The sequence below is a fragment of the Oncorhynchus masou genome, chromosome 13, assembly GCF_036934945.1.
Source record: "Oncorhynchus masou masou isolate Uvic2021 chromosome 13, UVic_Omas_1.1, whole genome shotgun sequence".
Classification (NCBI taxonomy): Eukaryota; Metazoa; Chordata; class Actinopteri; order Salmoniformes; family Salmonidae; genus Oncorhynchus; species Oncorhynchus masou.
In genome coordinates, this window is record NC_088224.1 from 28,439,929 (window position 1) to 28,459,984 (window position 20,056).

At 44.4% G+C, this 20,056-nt stretch overlaps 1 pseudogene; it reads left to right on the top strand.

Annotated features, from left to right (window-relative positions):
- Window positions 1–2,552: 2,552 nt before the first annotated feature.
- LOC135553298 (intelectin-like) lies at window positions 2,553–14,642 on the top strand (annotated as a pseudogene).
- The last annotated feature ends 5,414 nt before the right edge of the window (window positions 14,643–20,056 follow it).

Sequence of the window (20,056 nt, forward strand, 5' to 3'; positions counted from 1 at the left end):
AGCTGGAGACTCATATCTCCCTCACTAGCTTTAAGCACCAGCTGTCAGAGCAGCTCATAGATCACTACACCTGTACATAGCCCATCTGTAATTAGCCCATCCAACTACCTCATCCCCATAATGTTTTTCTCCTTTGCACCCCTGTAACGGTTTTCTTTACTTGAAGGAGAGGCGGACCAAAACGCAGCATGGTGGTTATTCATGGTTCTTTAATATAGACACTATACATGAATAAACTAACAAAACAAGAAATGTGAAAAAAAACAGCCCTATCTGGTGCAAACACAGAGACAGGAACAATCACCCAACAAACACACAGTGAAACCCAGGCTACCTAAATATGGTTCCCAATCAGAGACAATGACTAACACCTGCCCCTGATTGAGAACCATATCAGGCCGAAACATAGAAATACCCAAATCATAGAAAAACAAACATAGACTGCTTTGCACCAGATAGGGCTGTTTAGGTTTTCGCACGTTTGTTATTTTGTTAGTTTATTTCGTGTTTAGTCTCTCTATTTAAATAAAATGAATCACAACCACGCTGCATTTTGGTCCGCTCCTCCTTCTACAGACGAAAGCCATGACAGAATCACCCACCACAACAGGACCAAGCGGCGTGGTAACAGGCAAAAGCAACAGCAGGAGCAACAAAAAAAGGAATGGACATGGGAGGACGAATTCGACGGAGAAGGACCCTGGGCTCAGCCTGAAGAATATCGCCGCCCCAAGGAAGAACTGGAGGCGGGGAAAGCGGAGAGGCGCCGGTATGAGGAGGCAGCACGGCGACGCGGATGGACGCCCGAGAGTCAGCCCCAAAAATTTCTTGGGGGGGGCTCAGGGAGAGTGTGGCAGAGTCAGGAGTCAGACCTGAGCCCACTCTCCCTGTTTATCGTGAGGAGCCAAGGAGGAGACCAGAACCAAAGCCGGTGTTGGAGGTGAGTGAAACAGAGACTGTGAAGGAGTTAATGGGGAAATTGGAGGAGAGAGTAATGACGGAGTTGCTATGTTGGTGCTTTAAGTATGGAATTCGCCCAACGGAGCGTGTCGGGGATTTGATGGCACCTGGGTCAGCGCTCTATACTCGTCCTGAGGTGCGTGTTAGTCGGCTGGTGAAGTTGGTGCCAGCCTCACGCACCAGGCCTCCTGTGCACCTCCCTAGCCTTGCATGTCCTGTGCCAGCACTGCTCTCAAGATCTCCAGTACGCCTTCACGGTCTAGCCCATCCTGTGCCACCTCCACACACCAGCCCTCCAATGGCAGCTCCCCGCACCAGGCTTCCTGTGTGTGTCCTCGTCCCAGTACCACCAGTTCCAGCACCACGCATCAGGCCTACAGTGCGCCTCGCCTCTCCAGCGCTGCCGGAGTCTCCCGCCTGTTCAGTGCAGCCAGAGCCTTCCTCCTCTACAGCGCTGACAGAGTCTCCCACCTGTTCAGCGCAGCCAGAGCCTTCCTCCTCTCCTGCGCTGCCGGATTCTCCCGCCTGTTTAGCACTGCCAGAGCCTTCCGCCTCTACAGCGTTGCCGGAGTCTCCTGCCTGTTTAGCGCAGCCAGAGCTGCCAGCCTGCATGGAGCAGCCAGAGCTGCCAGCCTGCATGAAGCAGCCAGAGCTGTCAGTCTGCATGGAGCAGCCAGAGCTGTCAGTCTGCATGGAGCAGCCAGAGGTGTCAGTCTGCATGGAGCAGCCAGAGCTGTCAGTCTTCATGGAACAGCCAGAGCTGTCAGTCTGCATGGAGCAGCCGGAGCTGCCAGTCTACATGGAGCTGCCAGTCTGCAATGAGCTGTCAGTCTGCAAGGAGCTGCCAGTCTGCAAAGAGTTGCCAGTCTGCAAGGAGCTGCCAGTCTGCAAGGAGCTGCCAGTCTGCATGGAGCAGCCAGAGCTCCCAGTCTGCAAGAAGCCGCCAGAGCTGCTGTGGGAGCAAATATAACACATAGACAAATGCATAAGGTGACAGAATAGCTGGACATACCAAGGCCAGGGGGATATACAAGGAGGGGGTCAGTCAAATGACTAATTGATGACCAATAGACATAGTTCGCATATTTTTAGGACGTAGAGACGCTAGAAACTGAGGAGACACATCGTCTGCTGATCCTAGATAACACAAACAAAAGAATGCTTTTAGCTAAGTACTGAGCCAAAGCATAGGGTTGTAAAATAGAGGAATGTATAGTATTTTTAGTATAGTTGGACACGCTAGAAACTGAGGAGACACATAGTCTGCTGATCTTAGATAATACACAAACAAAAGAATGCTTTTAGCTAAGTGCAGGAACAAAGCAAGGGTCTTGTCATCATTATAATCTGACGGAAAGCAGGTATGGGCGTTATTGAGCTGAACAAGCGGGATGCACGGATTGGAATGTAACTTTATTTGCATTTGGGATGGGCTCATATGTGTATAAATACTGGAGCCGGGGCTCTGGAAAGTGGAGTGTGTTCCGCGGACAATCCCGGCTTGCTATACTCTTGTATTAAAGCCAAATTGATTTCACAAGTTCTGTAATGCGTTGTATTTGATCCGATTTTCCACGACACTGCCAATCGGAATGGAGCAGCCAGAGTCTCCAGTCAGCATGGAGCAGCCAGAGCCGTCAGTCTGCCAGGATCCGCCAGTCAGCAAGACTCTTCCAGATCTGCCAGTCAGCCAGACTCCTCCAAATTCGCCAATCTGCCAGACTCTTCCAGATCCGCCAGTCAGCCAGACTCTTCCAGATCTGCCAGTCAACCAGACTCTTCCAGATCTGCCAGTCAACCAGAGTCTTCCAGATCTGCCAGTCAACCAGACTCTTCCAGATCTGCCAGTCAACCAGACTCTTCCAGATCTGCCAGTCAACCAGACTCTTCCAGATCTGCCAGTCAGCCAGACTCTTCCAGATCTGCCAGTCAGCCAGACTCTTCCAGATCTGCCAGTCAGCCAGACTCTTCCAGATCTGCCAGTCAGCCAGACTCTTCCAGATGTGCCAGTCAGCCAGACTCTTCCAGATCTGCCAGTCAGCCAGACTCTTCCAGATCTGCCAGTCAGCCAGACTCTTCCAGATCTGCCAGTTAACCAGACTCTTCCAGATCTGCCAGTCAACCAGACTCTTCCAGATCTGCCAGTCAACCAGACTCTTCCAGATCTGCCAGTCAACCAGACTCTTCCAAATCTGCCAGAGCCTTCCTCCTCTCCTGTGCTGCCAGAGTCTCCCGCCTGTCCGGCGCTGCTGCCGGAGTCTCCCGCCTGTCCGGCGCTGCTGCCGGAGTCTCCCGCCTGTCCGGCGCTGCTGCCGGAGTCTCCCGCCTGTCCGGCGCTGCTGCCGGGGTCTCCCGCCTGTCCGGCGCTGCTGCCGGGGTCTCCCGCCTGTCCGGCGCTGCTGCCGGGGTCTCCCGCCTGTCCGGCGCTGCTGCCGGGGTCTCCCGCCTGTCCCGAGCTGCCCCTCTGTCCCGAGCAGCCCCTCTGTCCCGTGTTGTTAAGTAGGGTTGCCGTGGCTGGGAGGTCACGGAAGCGGACAAGGTGGGGGAAGACTGCGGTGAAGTGGGGGCCACGTCCAGCACCAGAGCCGCCACCGTGGACAGATGCCCACCCAGACCCTCCCCGATAGGTTCAGGTTTTGCGGCCGTAGTCCGCGCCTTGGGGGTTGGGGGTACTGTCACGCCCTGGCCATAGTTTACTTTGTATATTTCTATGTTTTGGTTGGTCAGGGTGTGATCTGAGTGGACATTCTATGTTGGATGTCTTGTTTGTATATTTCTGTGTTTGGCCTGATATGGTTCTCAATCAGGGGCAGGTGTTAGTCATTGTCTCTGATTGGGAACCATATTTAGGTAGCCTGGGTTTCACTGTGTGTTTGTGGGTGATTGTTCCTGTCTCTGTGTTTTGCACCAGATAGGGCTGTTTAGGTTTTCGCACGTTTGTTATTTTGTTAGTTTATTTCGTGTTCAGTCTCTCTATTTAAATAAAATGAATCACAACCACGCTGCATTTTGGTCCGCTCCTCCTTCTACAGACGAAAGCCGTGACAAAGAGAGTCTGTCTTGACGAGGGGTTGGAATTGGGAATGGATGGCTGTCAGGGCTAACCAGGCTTTTTTACCTGTAATAAAGGAATAGTAAAAATGTTTAAATAATTATAGCATGTTTTAAAAGGTCTGTACTAAATATTCTGAATGAAATAAAAATGCTTTTAAAGCCGGTATCTCACCTTTAACGAAGGGGAATCTCTCGTTTTCTCTCTCGCAGAGAAATGCAATGTCTTATTTTATACGAATACAGTCTTTCCTACAATGGGTTGTTATAAAAATTAAAGGTTATTAAAAGTTTAGTACTGTCTGGTAATGATGTATAACTGTTGTACAACCAATGCATGTCCCGGAGAAAAAGGCTTTCGGAAAAGACATGTGCGTGCACGGGGTGTGCGTGTGCGGGAATGTGTGTGTGTGTTTCAAAACAAAAGGGGGTGGGGGGGATGTGTGTCTCTGCATGGGGTGTTTGAAACCAAAAAGATGTGTGGGGCTGTTTAGGATTGGGTGTGCGTCTCTTCAAATAGGCACTTTCGATTCATTAACACACATACCTTTCAAATACGTATTTATCTCACCCCCAAGGACGTGGGGGGCAAAAAATTCCAACAACCCCGGCAGAATATATCCTGTCTAGACAACCTCCTACGGTTTAAAACATATGTTATTTCTAATCAGCACATATACAAACGACCCCCCAACCAGGTCTATAAATTTATATTGGACACCCCTCAAGCTGCTACCGATGATGGTGTAGGAAATCAAAAGGAAATACCGGCAGACAGGATATGTCGAGACAACCACCTGTGGTTTTAGGGTCATTCAGAGGTCCTGTATGACCATTTTTTGCATACGGGATGACGCCCAGAAAAACGACACCCCCGCTCTGTAAGATCATTACAGAATATCTCTCTTTTGAGCCACGACCGCGGAGCACGTGACAACTGATCCCCTCTGTACGAACCGCAACAGCACAACTCCAGACAAGGCCAGCAGCCCAGAACAGCTAAAATCTAATCTGTGAATCCATCCTAATGAAGCTTTCTGAAGGTGAGTTAGCGAAAATAATATATTAGATTTGGAGGCAGGGAATTGTATGGATATTATTGATATTATTGTAATATTAAACAGGAGTTATATGGTTTTTTAAACCGGGGACAACAATATTTTAGGTAATGTGTCAAATGCCCATATTCTTATAATTACAAAAATGTATATATATCGCATAAATACATGTTAATATTATCTAACGTCCTCAGGATATCCAACAGTAAGCCAACTGCACCAGGGGATAATTGCTATGGATCATCCATCAGTAGCTGTTATAACTGTCATGGATGAGGATTCAGAGGAGCAATCAAGGACACCGAATTTTACGAGATATTTGTATGTCAACTGTATGTATTTTTTATGATAAAATGTATAAACAACATCGAACTCCCTACACCACGAGAGGACATTATTCTAAAACAGGTAGACAACGGTTTTTACGATATATCTTTTTGTCAATTGTATGTATTTTTTATGATAAAATGTGTATATATTTTGTATAAATATAGGTGAATATTATTGTAGAAAAGCCCAAGGACATTGGTGGAAACATCCTTTAATTTGAGGCCAGGGGATGCCATAATTAGGTCAGGTGTAAATGATCCACGGATCTTTCTCCTCTGTACCCCGTCTAATCCAGAAGTTCTGTACGTTCAGGAATCCCCGTAACTTCAATGAAACAGGTAACGTTTATCTGAACTTTCCGTTGCGATCGGGAGAGTGGGCCATCAGTTACAGGTTTATAGTCATTACCGCGGAGAGCGGCTTGGAGCGCACGCTTCAAATATAATGTGTAATGTGATTTGGGCAATGATCAAGACTTTACGGATTATCACAGGATTATCACAGGATTATCACAGGCCAAATATGACAAAGTCATATGGTTAATATGTCATGAAATTACAGGTACACATGAAGAAACTATTGGTTATTATAGACGGAATAACAGATCACTGTATGTATTGTTCTTTTCATGATTATGGTAAATAGTTACGAGCATAAATGACTCAAGGATGATACCTATTGACTCTCTTTCTTTCTCTTGCTGTCTCTGCCTGGCCGGTTCCCCTCTTTCCACTGGGATTCTCTGCCTCTAACCCTATTACAGGGGCTGAGTCACTGGTTTACTGGTGCTCTTTCATGCTGTCCCTAGGAGGGGTGCGTCACTTGAGTGGGTTGAGTCACTGATGTGATCTTCCTGTCTGGGTTGGCGCCCCCCCTTGGGTTGTGCCACGGCGGAGATCTTTGTGGGCTATACTCGGCCTTGTCTCAGGATGGTAAGTTGGTGGTTGAAGATATCCCTCTAGTGGTGTGGGGGCTGTGCTTTGGCAAAGTGGGTGGGCTTATATCCTACCTGTTTGGCCCTGTCCGGGGGTATCATCGGATGGGGCCACAGTGTCTCCTGACCCCTCCTGTCTCAGCCTCCAGTGTTTATGCTGCAGTAGTTTATGTGTCGGGGGGCTCGGTTCAGTTTGTTATATCTGGAGTACTTCTCCTGTCTTATCCGGTGTCCTGTGTGAATTTAAGTATGCTCTCTCTAATTCTCTCTTTCTCTCTTTCTCTCTCTCGGAGGACCGAGAGAGAGAAATCTCCACCCGGCACAGCCAGGAGAGGACTGGCCACCCCACATAGCCTGGTTCCTCTCTAGGTTTCTTCCTAGGTTTTGGCCTTTCTAGGGAATTTTTCCTAGCCACCGTGCTTCTACACCTGCATTGCTTGCTGTTTGGGGTTTTAGGCTGGGTTTCTGTCCAGCACTTTGAGAAATCAGCGGATGTACGAAGGGCTATATAAATACATTTGATTTGATTTGATTTAATGAACCGGCATGTGGAATTCCCTAAGTATGTTAATAATGATTGTTAATAATGATTGTTCTGATTTGATCTTTGTGATTATGAATTTGATTGGATACCGGTTTTGAATTTGATCGGGATACTTGTTATTCTGTTTCCGATATTATGCAGCACAGACGACTCAGTAAATATAAAACTGAAATGAATTAAATGAATTCCTGCTTAAGTCTCATCCATTCCTCGGGAACCTGTACACGTTCACTGTCAATCATACTAACTGTCCAGATACCAACACAGATTCAACTAATCTTTCAATGATTTAAAACGTCTATAGGATACTCAGTTGAGACCAGGAATAATTGATTTGGAGGCATCCGACATTAACGGTTATAACTATTGAAGATGCAAAAAAGGGGTTTTAGGAAATACATTTGGTTGACAGATTTCTATTATTATAAAAAGTAATATAACATTATCAGAATCTTTTAGTATCATTATGTTACATGCGAGACATACCCAGAAATGTCAACGTAAACAACTTACAAGAATGTGTTTACCAGGCAGTGATGAAAACATTTTAGAGGAGCTCTATTTCAAACATGCAAAGATATATATTTGATAGGTACAATATCACTGCTAATTGTGTACATTTAAAGGTTTCACAAACATAAAACAACTATCTAATTCCTTTTTCTCGGACTAACACACTGTAGAGTTTCCTATTTACTAAAGAACAATCACTAAGACAAAACACATACAAGTTATAATATAATATGTAATATGTAATATTACAATATCATATGTAATATAATATGTAATATAATATACATGTCATTCTATACTGAAAACAGGTACATTCTGAAAGATTTTTGGAGGTTGATGTGATAGCACATTTTTTTAATTCATTTCTCAATTCAGGATAATAGTTTATTTAAACTTTACTTAAATTGTATTATTCATTGTGTCTCATACCAGGCTAATACACTACCAAGCAATGAAAAAAGCTATGGAATTAACCCATAACCGGTGTGTGTCTTTTTGGGGGATCAATAATTGATCAAGAATACCAATAGGCGTGATCTGATCCTCTTCCCTATTACGACAGTCATATGCAAAACCATAAAAACTCAGACAAAAAACATTGAAAACCTTAATACATGACTACATGCATTGCCATTATTTTAGTTAGCATACAGCAATGGTTGAATTGGGTACTTTTTCTTTGTACGTGCACCGAGCCTCCAAGTGGCTGGAGCCAAACAGGCTAAAGAAAAAGACCCATATAAAAAGTATGTGAAAAGATGGGGTCAAATGTAATTTTTATGTTTTGTTTTTGTTACAACCAACAGGTCTTCCTAACATTTGACATAACTAGTAAGCCTTACATCCTGAATGTATATGGGCTCCCAAATATAGACCTGGGAACACACGGGAGGGCCTGGACCACAAGACCTTCTAAGTACCTAATTGAGAACCTAATTGATATATTGTAATTTAAAGCAATGACCCGTTAGAGAACATGGGACCAAGGCAATGCAGGACCCACATAGAAATAAAACAACAGTTCTCAATGAGAAATATAATCTAGTAAACAAATGTCTCCATAATGAAAGACATGAAAACTGTCTCCAACATTGTATTTCGATATGTATAAAACATTGATATTGTCAGTAAGGTCACTGAGACTAACAATAGACAATAGCTATTGTGGGAGGTTGAGGGTTAAAATACAGTATATGGGAAGGATCAGGAATGTTAGAGATGTGGTCACAATGGGGATTTTGAAAGAGAGAGGTTAGAACCCCAAAGTAATAGTGGTAAGAAAGATCATAAAGATAATTTCATATTCCGGTTTAGAGGGTTAATAACTTTATGGAAACCAATATTCACACTATGTGGATCAAGATGTAACAGGGATGAGTGGTGATTCAAAGTACAACAGGAGTCTTCGGTAACAAGCAATATGTGTTAAATATGTATACATACATCCACGATTGAATGGTTTCACAAACTCCCTTTAAAGGTTTTGTAAGAAAGTTGTAACAGGCCTCATTCAACAGTCTGGAGATTAACCTAGAGACACCAAAAACAGCAATGTTTAGAGCAGTTTGGAGATTATTCCCCATGTAAGGGGCAAAGAGCGGATTTAGCCGACTCTGTACAGACCAAAGGAACTTCCAGAGGTAGCAAACCCCACATGTACCCATTATATAACAAAATGATCGTGGGTCAAATGCATCTCAAGTTTTTAATGAAGTGGCAGCTGCATTCATATATATTATTTTTCGTACACTCTAGATAACAATATAACACAATATCGAGATACTAAAAAATTTATATGTAACATTTGAATAACTGTGAACCCCTGCGGGTTATGATGTATACGACATGACGATACACATTCCTTTTCTATTTTTTAAATACATGTTTATAATCCAAAAGTATATTTTTAGAGTGGAGTGAAATATTGTTTATGTTGAACTGTAGAGAACAAGAACTTTTGATGAATCAAAGAGTCACTGATGTTTTATATTCAGGACTACACATATACAGAAGACAGGTGTTCTGGAGTATTTGCTTTTAAATCCACGATTAAATAAGAAAATGGTGCTTTGGTAGCGTCCTCGTAGCTTTCCATGAAGTAGGATTTCCTTCCCGGGTACATCTGCTGAGCTAGAGTGTTAATTTGTAGTTTGTCTCTAGGGTTTTTGAACAAAACCATGTAATTGGCTTTCAAACTAATGGTACGGCTAATTTTACCTTGGTGAAACACATTCTGCACAAAGTAAAGCATGGACAGGTTTCTATGATAAGTACATAGGCTAAAAAGCTTGTGCAATTTCAGGATGTTCGCTACCTGCAAATAGCATATCGTACAAAACCAGCAGATTGTTTTTATGAGGAGTGTCACGCCCTGACCGTAGAGAGCGTTTTATGTCTCTATTTTGGTTTGGTCAGGGTGTGATTTGGGTGGGCAGTCTATGTTCTGGAAGAGTCTGGCTGACTGGCAGATCTGGAAGAGTCTGGCTGACTGGCAGATCTGGAAGAGTCTGGCTGACTGGCGGATCTGGAAGTCTGGTTGACTTGCAGATCTGGAAGAGTCTGGCTGACTGGCGGATCCTGGCAGACTGACGGCTCTGGCTGCTTCATGCTGACTGACGGCTCTGGCTGCTCCATGCTGACTGGCGGCTCTTGCTGCTCCATGCAGCTTGACAGCTCTGGCGGCTTCTTGCAGACTGACAGCTCTGACTGTTCCATGCAGACTAACAGCTTTGGCAGCTCCTTGCCGACTGGCAGCTCCTTGCAGACTGGCAGCTCCTTGCAGACTGGCAACTCCATGCAGACTGGCAACTCCATGCAGACTGGCAACTCCTTGCAGACTGGCAGCTCCTTGCAGACTGGCAGCTCCTTGCAGACTGGCAGCTCCATGCAGACTGGCAGCTCTAGCTGCTCCATGCAGACTGGCAGCTCTGGCTGCTCCATGCAGACTGGCAGCTCAGGCTGCTCCGAACAGGCAGGAGGCTCCGGCGGCGCTGGAGAGGAGAAAGGCTCTGATAGCGCTGAACATGCGGGAGGCTCCGGCAGCGCAGGAGAGGAGAAAGGCTCCGACAGCGCAGGAGAGGCGAGGCGCACTGTAGGCCTGATGCGTGGTGCTGGCACTGGTGGTATTGGGCCGAGGACACGCACAGGAAGCCTGGTGCGGGGAGCTGCTACCGGAGGGCTGGGGTGTGGAGGTGGTACTGGATAGACCGGACCGTGCAGGCGCACTGGAGCTCTTGAGCACCGAGTCTGCCCAACCTTACCTGGTTGAATACTCTCGGTCGCCCTGCCAGTGCTGCGAGGTGGAATAGCCCACACTGGGCTATGTAGGCGAACCGGAGACACCGAGCGCAAGGCTGGTGCCATGTAAGCCGGCCCAAGGAGACCCACTGGGGACCAGATGCGTAGAGCCGGCTTCATGGCATTTGGCTCGGCCGATACGCGGAGCTGAAATATACCGCACCGGGCTATGCACCCGCACTGGGGACACCGTGCGCACCACTGCATAACACGGTGCCTTCCCGGTCTCTCTAGCCCCCCTGCAAGCACAGGGAGTTTGCGCAGGTCTCCTACCTGGCGTAGCCATACTCCCTGAAAGCCCCCCCCCAATAAATATTTGGGGCTGATTCCCGGGCTTCCATCCACGTTGCCGTGCTGCCTCCTCATACCAGTGCTTTATCCGCCTCTAGTTCCTCCTTGGGGCGGCGATATTCACCAGGCTGAGCCCAGGGTCCTTTTCCGTCCAGTTCTTCCTCCCATATCCAATTCTCCAAGTGGTGCAGCCTCTCCCACTGAAGCTGCTTCTGTTGCCTCTCCTGTGGCTCCTGCCTGTTAACAGCTGCTCGGTCCGTGTGTGGTGGGTGATTCTGTAACAGTGTTCTTCGTTTGTCGCATGAAAGTCGGACCGAAATGCAGCGTTAACAGCAACGTTACTCATGTTTTTTTTAATGAAAACAAATGACGATTACATGAAAATACTGAGACAAATACAAAACGGAACGTGAAACCTAAATACAGCCTATCTGGTGAAACTACACAGAGACAGGAACAATCACCCACGAAATACACAGTGAAACCCAGGCTACCTAAATACGGTTCCCAATCAGAGGCAACGAGAATCACCTGACTCTGATTGAGAACCGCCTCAGGCAACCAAACCTATGCAACACCCCTACTCAGCCGCAATCCCAATAACTAAAAAACCCCACTACGAAATACAACAACATAAACCCATGTCACACCCTGGCCTGACCAACTAATTAACGAAAACACAAAATACTAAGACCAAGGCGTGACAATGAACACATTATTCTGTCTAATACTTTTCTCTCTGAGACGCCATTCCACTAGCATTTTCCTCCTAGCAAGCTGGTCCTGGGGCTCTGTTCACAAACAGACCCCATAGAGCCCCAGGACACAGTCTGGTGCTCACACCCTGATTTTCCCTCCCTCACTCCCAATTGATTAGTTTCTTTGGCCCAGAATTCCAATTATAACTCCAATGAGAAAGAGAGAGAGAGATTGCTATCACAGGCTCATGTTAAGTGCTGAGACAGATAATCACAGGAACACCACCAAGTGGGTTGAAGTGAACAGGATTGTCTGAGTGAGAGGAGGGAAGAGAAGAAGATGGAGCCGAGAAGAGGACATGTGGGAGTGAGCTAATTAGTGTCAGAAGAAGCTGAGACGCTGAATCATTCTTGCCCTCACATTCCTTTCTTTCATCCATTTTCTTTCTCAACCTCCTCCTAGGAGCTACCTCTACCCTGTCCCCAGTGATGGAGAAGCCTCTACACATCAAGCTCATCAACAGTGCATTCGGTTGAATTCAAAGAGAAGGGTGCAATTGTGGCCCACAATTTGGGGCGTTCCTGCATGTGGGTACTCCTGCATCTGCAGTAACCCTCTTTGTACTTCAATTGGTCCATTTTTAAGCTAGGACTCCGGTCCACAGGCAGGGGTGCTCCTGTACAGTAGGTGGCAGTAATGCACCATAACATCAGATGCCAACTGCCGATAAACCCACAAAAGAAGAGGCAAGGGCAACAACGGTAGCTAGCTAGGGTAACGGTAGACAGTGTCCTTCACTACCACTTGTCGGGCACCGTTTCTCCGCAGTTCTGTTAATCTTAGGGATCTGTTAGTCTTAGTTCAGTTCATCTTAAGAATTGGCCAGTAACAAATTACTTATAATGTTTGAAAATAAAACGTTTAATTTACGCCAAATATATATCTAAAAAACATAATAAAGACCTTATTAACTACTTGTATAAAAACCTATGAACTACAAATCAGTGGCACCATAATATAAAATGTCAGCAACATGTTTTATTTAGCTGCCATATACATGGGATATTTAAACAAATGGTCTACTGCCTACAGTACGTGCTGGTTTAATATGAGATGTCCTTATCAGGTTCACCTAAATGATCACATCATGGTATTTCTTCAGCTTTGTACACAAGGTGTGCAAAGATCCTTTCGGCATGAGCTCATTTTCCAGGAGTTTCATTGCTAAAAACACATATGCTTTGCAATTTACTGTCAGTGTGGAAAGTTGGGAGGTAGGGCAAGAATTAGTTTTTAGAGGAGGTGTATTTTACTTTTTTAGCTTCACTCCAATAAACACAAAACATGAAGAATAGCTTAGCAATATAAAATATATATATACAGTGGGGAGAACAAGTATTTGATACACTGCCAATTTTAAAGGTTTTCCTACTTACAAAGCATGTAGAGGTCTGTAATTTTTATCATAGGAGAGACGGAATCTAAAACAAACATCCAGAAAATCACATTGTATGATTTTTAAGTAATTAATTTGCATTTTATTGCATGACATAAGTATTTGATCACCTACCAACCAGTAAGAATTCCGGCTCTCACAGACCTGTTAATTTTTCTTTAAGAAGCCCTCCTGTTCTCCACTCATTACCTGTATTAACTGCACTTGTTTGAACTCATTACCTGTATAGAAGACACCTGTCCACACACTCAATCAAACAGACTCCAACCTCTCCACAATGGTCAAGACTAGAGAGGGTGTAAGGACATCAGGAATACAATTGTAGACCTGACACGGCTGGGAAGGGCTACAGGACAATAGGCAAGCAGTTTGGTGAGAAGGCAACAACTGTTGGCGCAAATATTAGAAAATGGGAGAAGTTCAAGATGACGGTCAATCACCCTTGGTCTGGGGCTCCATGCAAGATCTCACCTCGTGGGGCATCAATGATCATGAGGAAGGTGAGGGATTAGCCCAGAACTACACGGCAGGACCTGGTCAATGACCTGAAGAGAGCTGGGACCACAGTCTCAAAGAAAACCATTAGTAACACACTACGCCGCCATGGATTAAAATCCTGCAGAGCACGCAAGGTCCCCCTGCTCAAGCCAGTGCACATCCAGGCATTACTTATTTTCCACCATAATTTGCAAATAAATTCATAAAAAATCCTACAATGTGATTTTCTGGATTTTTTTTCTTCTCATTTTCTTCTCATCTTGTCTGTCATAGTTGAAGTGTACCTATGATGAAAATGAAAGGCCTCTCTCATATTTTTAAGTGGGAGAACTTGCACAATTGGTGGCTGACTAAATACTTTTTTGCCCCACTGTATATGGTCCATCTGAGAATGGTCTGTACTCCCTGACCACAGACCTTTTGCGACATGACCACAGCGGGCGGCAGCTGGACTCTGGTGGCAAGCGTGCACGATTACAACTTCTATGGGAAGTGCACGGTTGGCGCTAGTTAGACCTGCCAGAAGGGCAACAACGCCAAATGGCCAAAAGGGGAAGACATGCTGGCCAACAGGAAGACTTGGGAGGCAGGCTACTACGACATCGTAGCAGAAGACATTTCGGTGTGGAACTTTCCCAGCAACATGCCCTTATACCACTGGAACCTGACTGCCATCATCCAGCAATGGACCCTCCATTCCAATAGTATATGACTACAAGGACAAAGAGTCCACCAAAACGTTCTACGGCCCTAACACTAGAGGAGAGACTGAGGGAGGCTTCATCAGTTTCAGAGCCATAAACCATGAACGGGCGGCCACAGCTATCTGGGGTCAAACACAAAGGCAGTAATGTTGAACACTACTGTATTGGTGGTGGTGGGTTTTTCCCTGAGGGTAACCCTCTTCAGTGTGGCGATTTCACCTCCTTTGCCTGGAACGGCTATGGGACCAATGTAGGCTGGAGTGCATCAAAACAGATGCTGGACTCAGCCGTGTTACTCTACCGCTAATTCACAGTTCATTTATTTTTCTTTGATTGTTTCATAGATTGATTTTTGGGTAAAACAATTCATACAGTTTAAAATGAAAAGTACATTTAAAAGTCATTTTGATAATATTAGTAATACCTTTTTTAACTATTAATCCATTACTACAAAGAAAGAGCATAAAGCAATAACCATTCCATTCATACATTGTTTTGTGTCTAATACAATCATTAAATGCTTATAGCTGATAGTGACAGATATTATGTAACAATAAAGTAGTCTGTGGGTCTGAGAGCATTAAATGAGCCTAATGTCCTTTCTCATTATAATATTTCTTACTTGTTTGTTTTGGTGGGTTAAGATGAACTTACCTAGAGAGAGATGGATGTCTCTATCTAGAGAGAGATGGATGTCTCTATCTAGTGAGAGATGGAGAGGATATATTCTGAGGAGAGTGCGAGAGCGAAAGAGAGGAGAGAGAGAAGACGAGAAAAGAAGGCAAGAGAGAGAGGAGAGAGATTCAGAAGGAGAGAGCAGAAAGGACGTTCTGAGTGCTGTAATGATGCCTCAGTGTATGGACATGACTAGCCATGTGATGTTTTGAAATGTAGATATACATTATATGCTGCTGGCTGTTTGATTAAGACATATTTGTCACGTGAAGAAAGACACTGGGCATGATCGTATCCAACTAACAGTGCTCCTGTGGCACACACACATGGCTGAGAAGCAACAGGTGACATAGTGATGAAGAGAAGAAAAGCTAAACAACTAAACAATATTTCTACTTTTGAGAATGTGGGAATGGTCTGTGGACACTTATGGAACAGTCATGTTGAGTGTGTTTCATTTGGTGATCTCATGATGGACAGGAAATACACATCACTTTATCTCTTAATGTGTACATTTCCCAGCTGTCAGGTTGGCATCTAAATATTGTGAAACGTATGTGATTAACATAAAACTATTTGTGAAAATATGTAATGTTACATTAACCTTCTAAATGAGAGTATGGATATTCATATAAAGATTAACTAGTCAGTGGCCACACCCCCGTGAGCCCAGACATCACATTAGGCGTCATATAAACTGCCTTTTCTTCCACAAGTATAAATCACCATCCTACAAAATATAAATAAAGTCAGAGAACTGTAAAGGCTACAATTCTATAGGCATGTGAGATCATACAGCTAAAGTTTTGGTTACACTGCTGGAAATGGTTAAACTCTGAGACTATTGATCACTACAGAATAAGAGCAAATCTTAGATGTATAATTACTAGTCTGCAGCTAGAAATTACGTAAGTCTAGAACGAGAATACCGACAACCGCCGAAGCATCTATTCTATGGAAACATTTCCGAATGGTACTCTGAAGTATTCCATTCTAACCACCTACAACCACAAAAGATATTATGCCTTCTGGGAAAGTTAACCAAAGACTCTGATGAACTCTACAGGACGATCGAGTATTCCAACAGAGAAGACAACAACGACATATGGGCGTAAATATATACATTGCAATTATTCTTGAATGAGCTGCCATTCAGGTTCAAGGGATTAGCATTTCAATAAATATAATTATAGACTGTGTGTAGTGAATCCATTTTGTCTTTCCCGCTCTTTCTCAGTTCCCACCCCTTTCCTTTGTCTACCAAGCCGGCATATCGGCTTCGCCCACTAAGGACTTTTCTATCATTGTTAGTAATCAATATTTACTGTTTGTTTATGTGATTATTTAGTTAGTTAAATAAATAAATAATAAAGCCAATTTGTATATTGCTGATTTTTTATGGAAACAAGATTTTGTGCAGATATACAAGGGTTTGCGACATTCAGTAATGAGAACTGATAAGGTAATAATTAATTAATAGAAAACTAATTGATCAGATATTAAAATATCTGAAGAGTTATATTCGGAAAATTAAACTTTGTAATCTCAAAATTGTCTGTGATGCCCTGACCTCCTAGTTAATTAATATTTACATGGTTCGTTTAATCACTTAATAATTAAACCTAAAGAACTGTTTTGATATAAATACATCTTCACATTTAATGATAATCCAGAAACGACAGCTGTTAGAGACAGTGGGTATTGATGAGTGTTTGACATGTTTTCCCCTGTCAGTGTGTCATCCTGACAGATAAAAGCCTGGCTGACAGCTCCTCCGATGGCTGCTCTGTCATGTCAGCTATTCTGTTCTGTTCTCCCCACATGCAGCAGAAATGTGGTGATATCAGTGACAGGTCAGCCAGGCTAAGAGGGGTGCAGTGAGGGTGTGGTAGCGGGGTCTGTCTGTCTGTCGGTCCTTCTGTCTGTGTGTCTGTATGTTTCTGTGTCTGTCTGCTCTCCTCTATAGCTTGGTCCTAGTCTTGACTTTTCTCAGGCAAGCTAAACTCTGAAACTAGCCCAAGAATCGTTTAATCTGTCCCTCATTGCATTTTTCCTCCTTCTCCAAGGTCTCAGAGTGAGTAAATTCACCAATTGAAACGCTATTAGCGTGCACCACCGCTAACTAGCTAGCCATTTCACATCGGTTACACATACATACATACGGAACTGGAAGGATCCTGCCTCTATAAATACACACCGAAGAGAAGGCATCCCAACATACACGCAGCACTGAGCCCATAGAGAGAGGAGGCCTCTGCGGTGGTCCCAGGGAGAATTTACAAGCTTGAGAGATCAGAGAGAAGAGAGACTAGAGGACACCACGTGACCAGATGAGAACAGAGAAGTGTCATGAGGGAGGGAGGGACTCAAAGCCAAATAACCCTCCTCTTCCTTTACTCAGGGGAGAACAAATCCACACATCACATCAGGTGAAACAGAATGTAGGACAAGGTGGAACAACCAGTTTGGTGCTCCAGTATCTTTGGGAATGAACAGCCACCACACGGGCTGAAGCTGCCTAAATCAAATCGTATTTTATTTTTATTGGTCGCAAACACATGTTTAACAGATGTTATTTCGGGTGTAGCAAAATGTTGTTTTCCTAACTCCAACAGTGCAGTAATATCTAACAATACACACAAATCTAAAAGGAATTCAGAAATATAGAAACATTAGGACGAGCAATGTCGGAGTCCGGAGTGAAAAAAAAAATATATACACAGGTTTTTAGAAATGATTGCGAATTAATTAAAAATGAAAAACAAAAATACCTTATTTACATAGTAATTCAGACCATTTGCTATGAGACTTGGAATGGAGCACAGGTGTATCCTGTTTCCATTGATTATCCTTGAGAGTTTTCTACAAAGTGATTGGAGTCTCTCTGTGGTAGATTCAATTAATTGGACATGATTTGGAAAGGCACACACCTGTCTATACAAAGTCTCACAGTTGACAGTGCATGTCAGAGTAAAAATCAAGTCATGAGGTTGAAGGAATTGTCCGTAGAGCTCCGACACAGGGTTGTGTCGAGGCTCACTCGGATAGAGCTCCAGAGTTCCTCTGTGTAGATGGGAGAACCTTCCAGAAGGACAACCATCTCTGCAGCACTCCACCAATCAGGCCTTTATGGTAGAGTGGCTAGACAGAAGCCACTCCTCAGTAAAATGCACATGACAGCCCGCTTGGAGTTTTCCTAAAGGCACCTAAAGACTCTGAGACCATGAGAAACAAGATTCTCTGGTTTGATTGAACTCTTTGGCCTGAATTCCAAACATCATGTCTGGAGGAAACCTGGCACCATCCCTACAGTGAAGCATGGTGCTGTTTTTCAGCTGTAGGGACTGGGAGACTAGTCAGGATCGGGGGAAAGATGAACAGAGCAAAGTACAGAGAGATCTTTGATGAAAAACTGCTCCCGAGCACTCAGGACCTCAGAACGGGGCAAAGGTTCACCTTCCAACAGGACCACAACCCTAAGCAGACAGCCAAGACAACGCAGGAATGGCTTCGTGACATGTCTCTGAATGTCCTTGAGTGGCCCAGCCAGAGCACAGACTTGAACCCGATTGAACATCTCTGGAGAGACCTGAAAATAGCTGTTTAACAATTCTCTCCATCCAACCTGACAGAGCTTGAGAGGATCTGCAGAGAAGAATGGGAGAAACTCCCCAAATACAGGTGTGCCAAGCTTGTAGCGTCATACCCAAGAAGGCTCGATGCAGTAGTTGCTGTAAGTAATTGGATGTATAGACATTATGGACAGTATGTGAAACTGAACTGAACAGACCAGCAAAGAGAGAGTCTGAGCACCAAAAGGCACCCTATTCCTTTTGTAGTGCACTACTTTTGACCAGGACCCATAGGGCCATGGTGTAGAGAATAAGTTGCCATTTGGGACGCATCCAGAGTGTAGTATCAGAGAAGCGGAGAGCTCTGGGTCTCACAGGAGCATACATACATACATACATACATACATACATACATACATACATACATACATACATACATACATACATACATACATACATACATACATACATATGTACTGACACATGGACGCAGGTGTGTCTATGGACGCAGGTCTTACTTTATTTAACCATTCATACATTTTCAAGCAAACAGAATGAGCAGCAGCTACGTTTGGCTACATATGTCGCACACATCGTTGATGATCCAACATCCCTGTCTGTGGTTCAATGCTTCCCAGGTCCATACGGACCATTAATGGAATTCCCGAGAGAGAGTATCGGTTAATGTGATTGGATGTTAATTATTTGACTGGGCTACCTGTATTTGACATTGTGTTGTTATTTCACTGAACACTAGATGGTTTAATTGTATTTTTGGCAGTGAAATGAGGTTACTCAGGCGAGAAAAAAACATTACCCAAATGTATAGCCCCGTTGGAAAATCTAAATGGATTGTTTGAGAATGTGAATCACATTTTTATTTGGCGTACCCCCTACGGCATTGAGCGTACTCCAGTTTGGGAATAGCCTTTCTACACCCCCCTTCAAATCCTTCTCTTGTATTTTCTCTCATGAACTGAACAACTGAGGGACCTGCTATAAATTAATAGAGTGCTTGTCTACAGTCTCCAGGGCCCCTGGTGTGTTCAACTGTAAGAAAATGAATTTTCAGCTTCATGTGCTTAATACAGCATATTAAAATGGGCAAGGAGTATGTTCCTTAAAAATAGATATAAAAGAAACAAGCAACTGGTGCGGCATTCTGTTTCTTCTGATAGAATAACAACACACACACACACACACACACACACACACACACACACACACACACACACACACACACACACACACACACACACACACACACACACACACACACACACACACACACACACACACACACACACACACCACGCACACACCACGCACGCACGCACGCACGCACGCACGCACACACACACACACACACACACACACACACACACACACACACACACACACACACACACACACACACACACACACACACACACACACACACACACAGGTCAATGTACAAAGAGAGAGGTCTCTG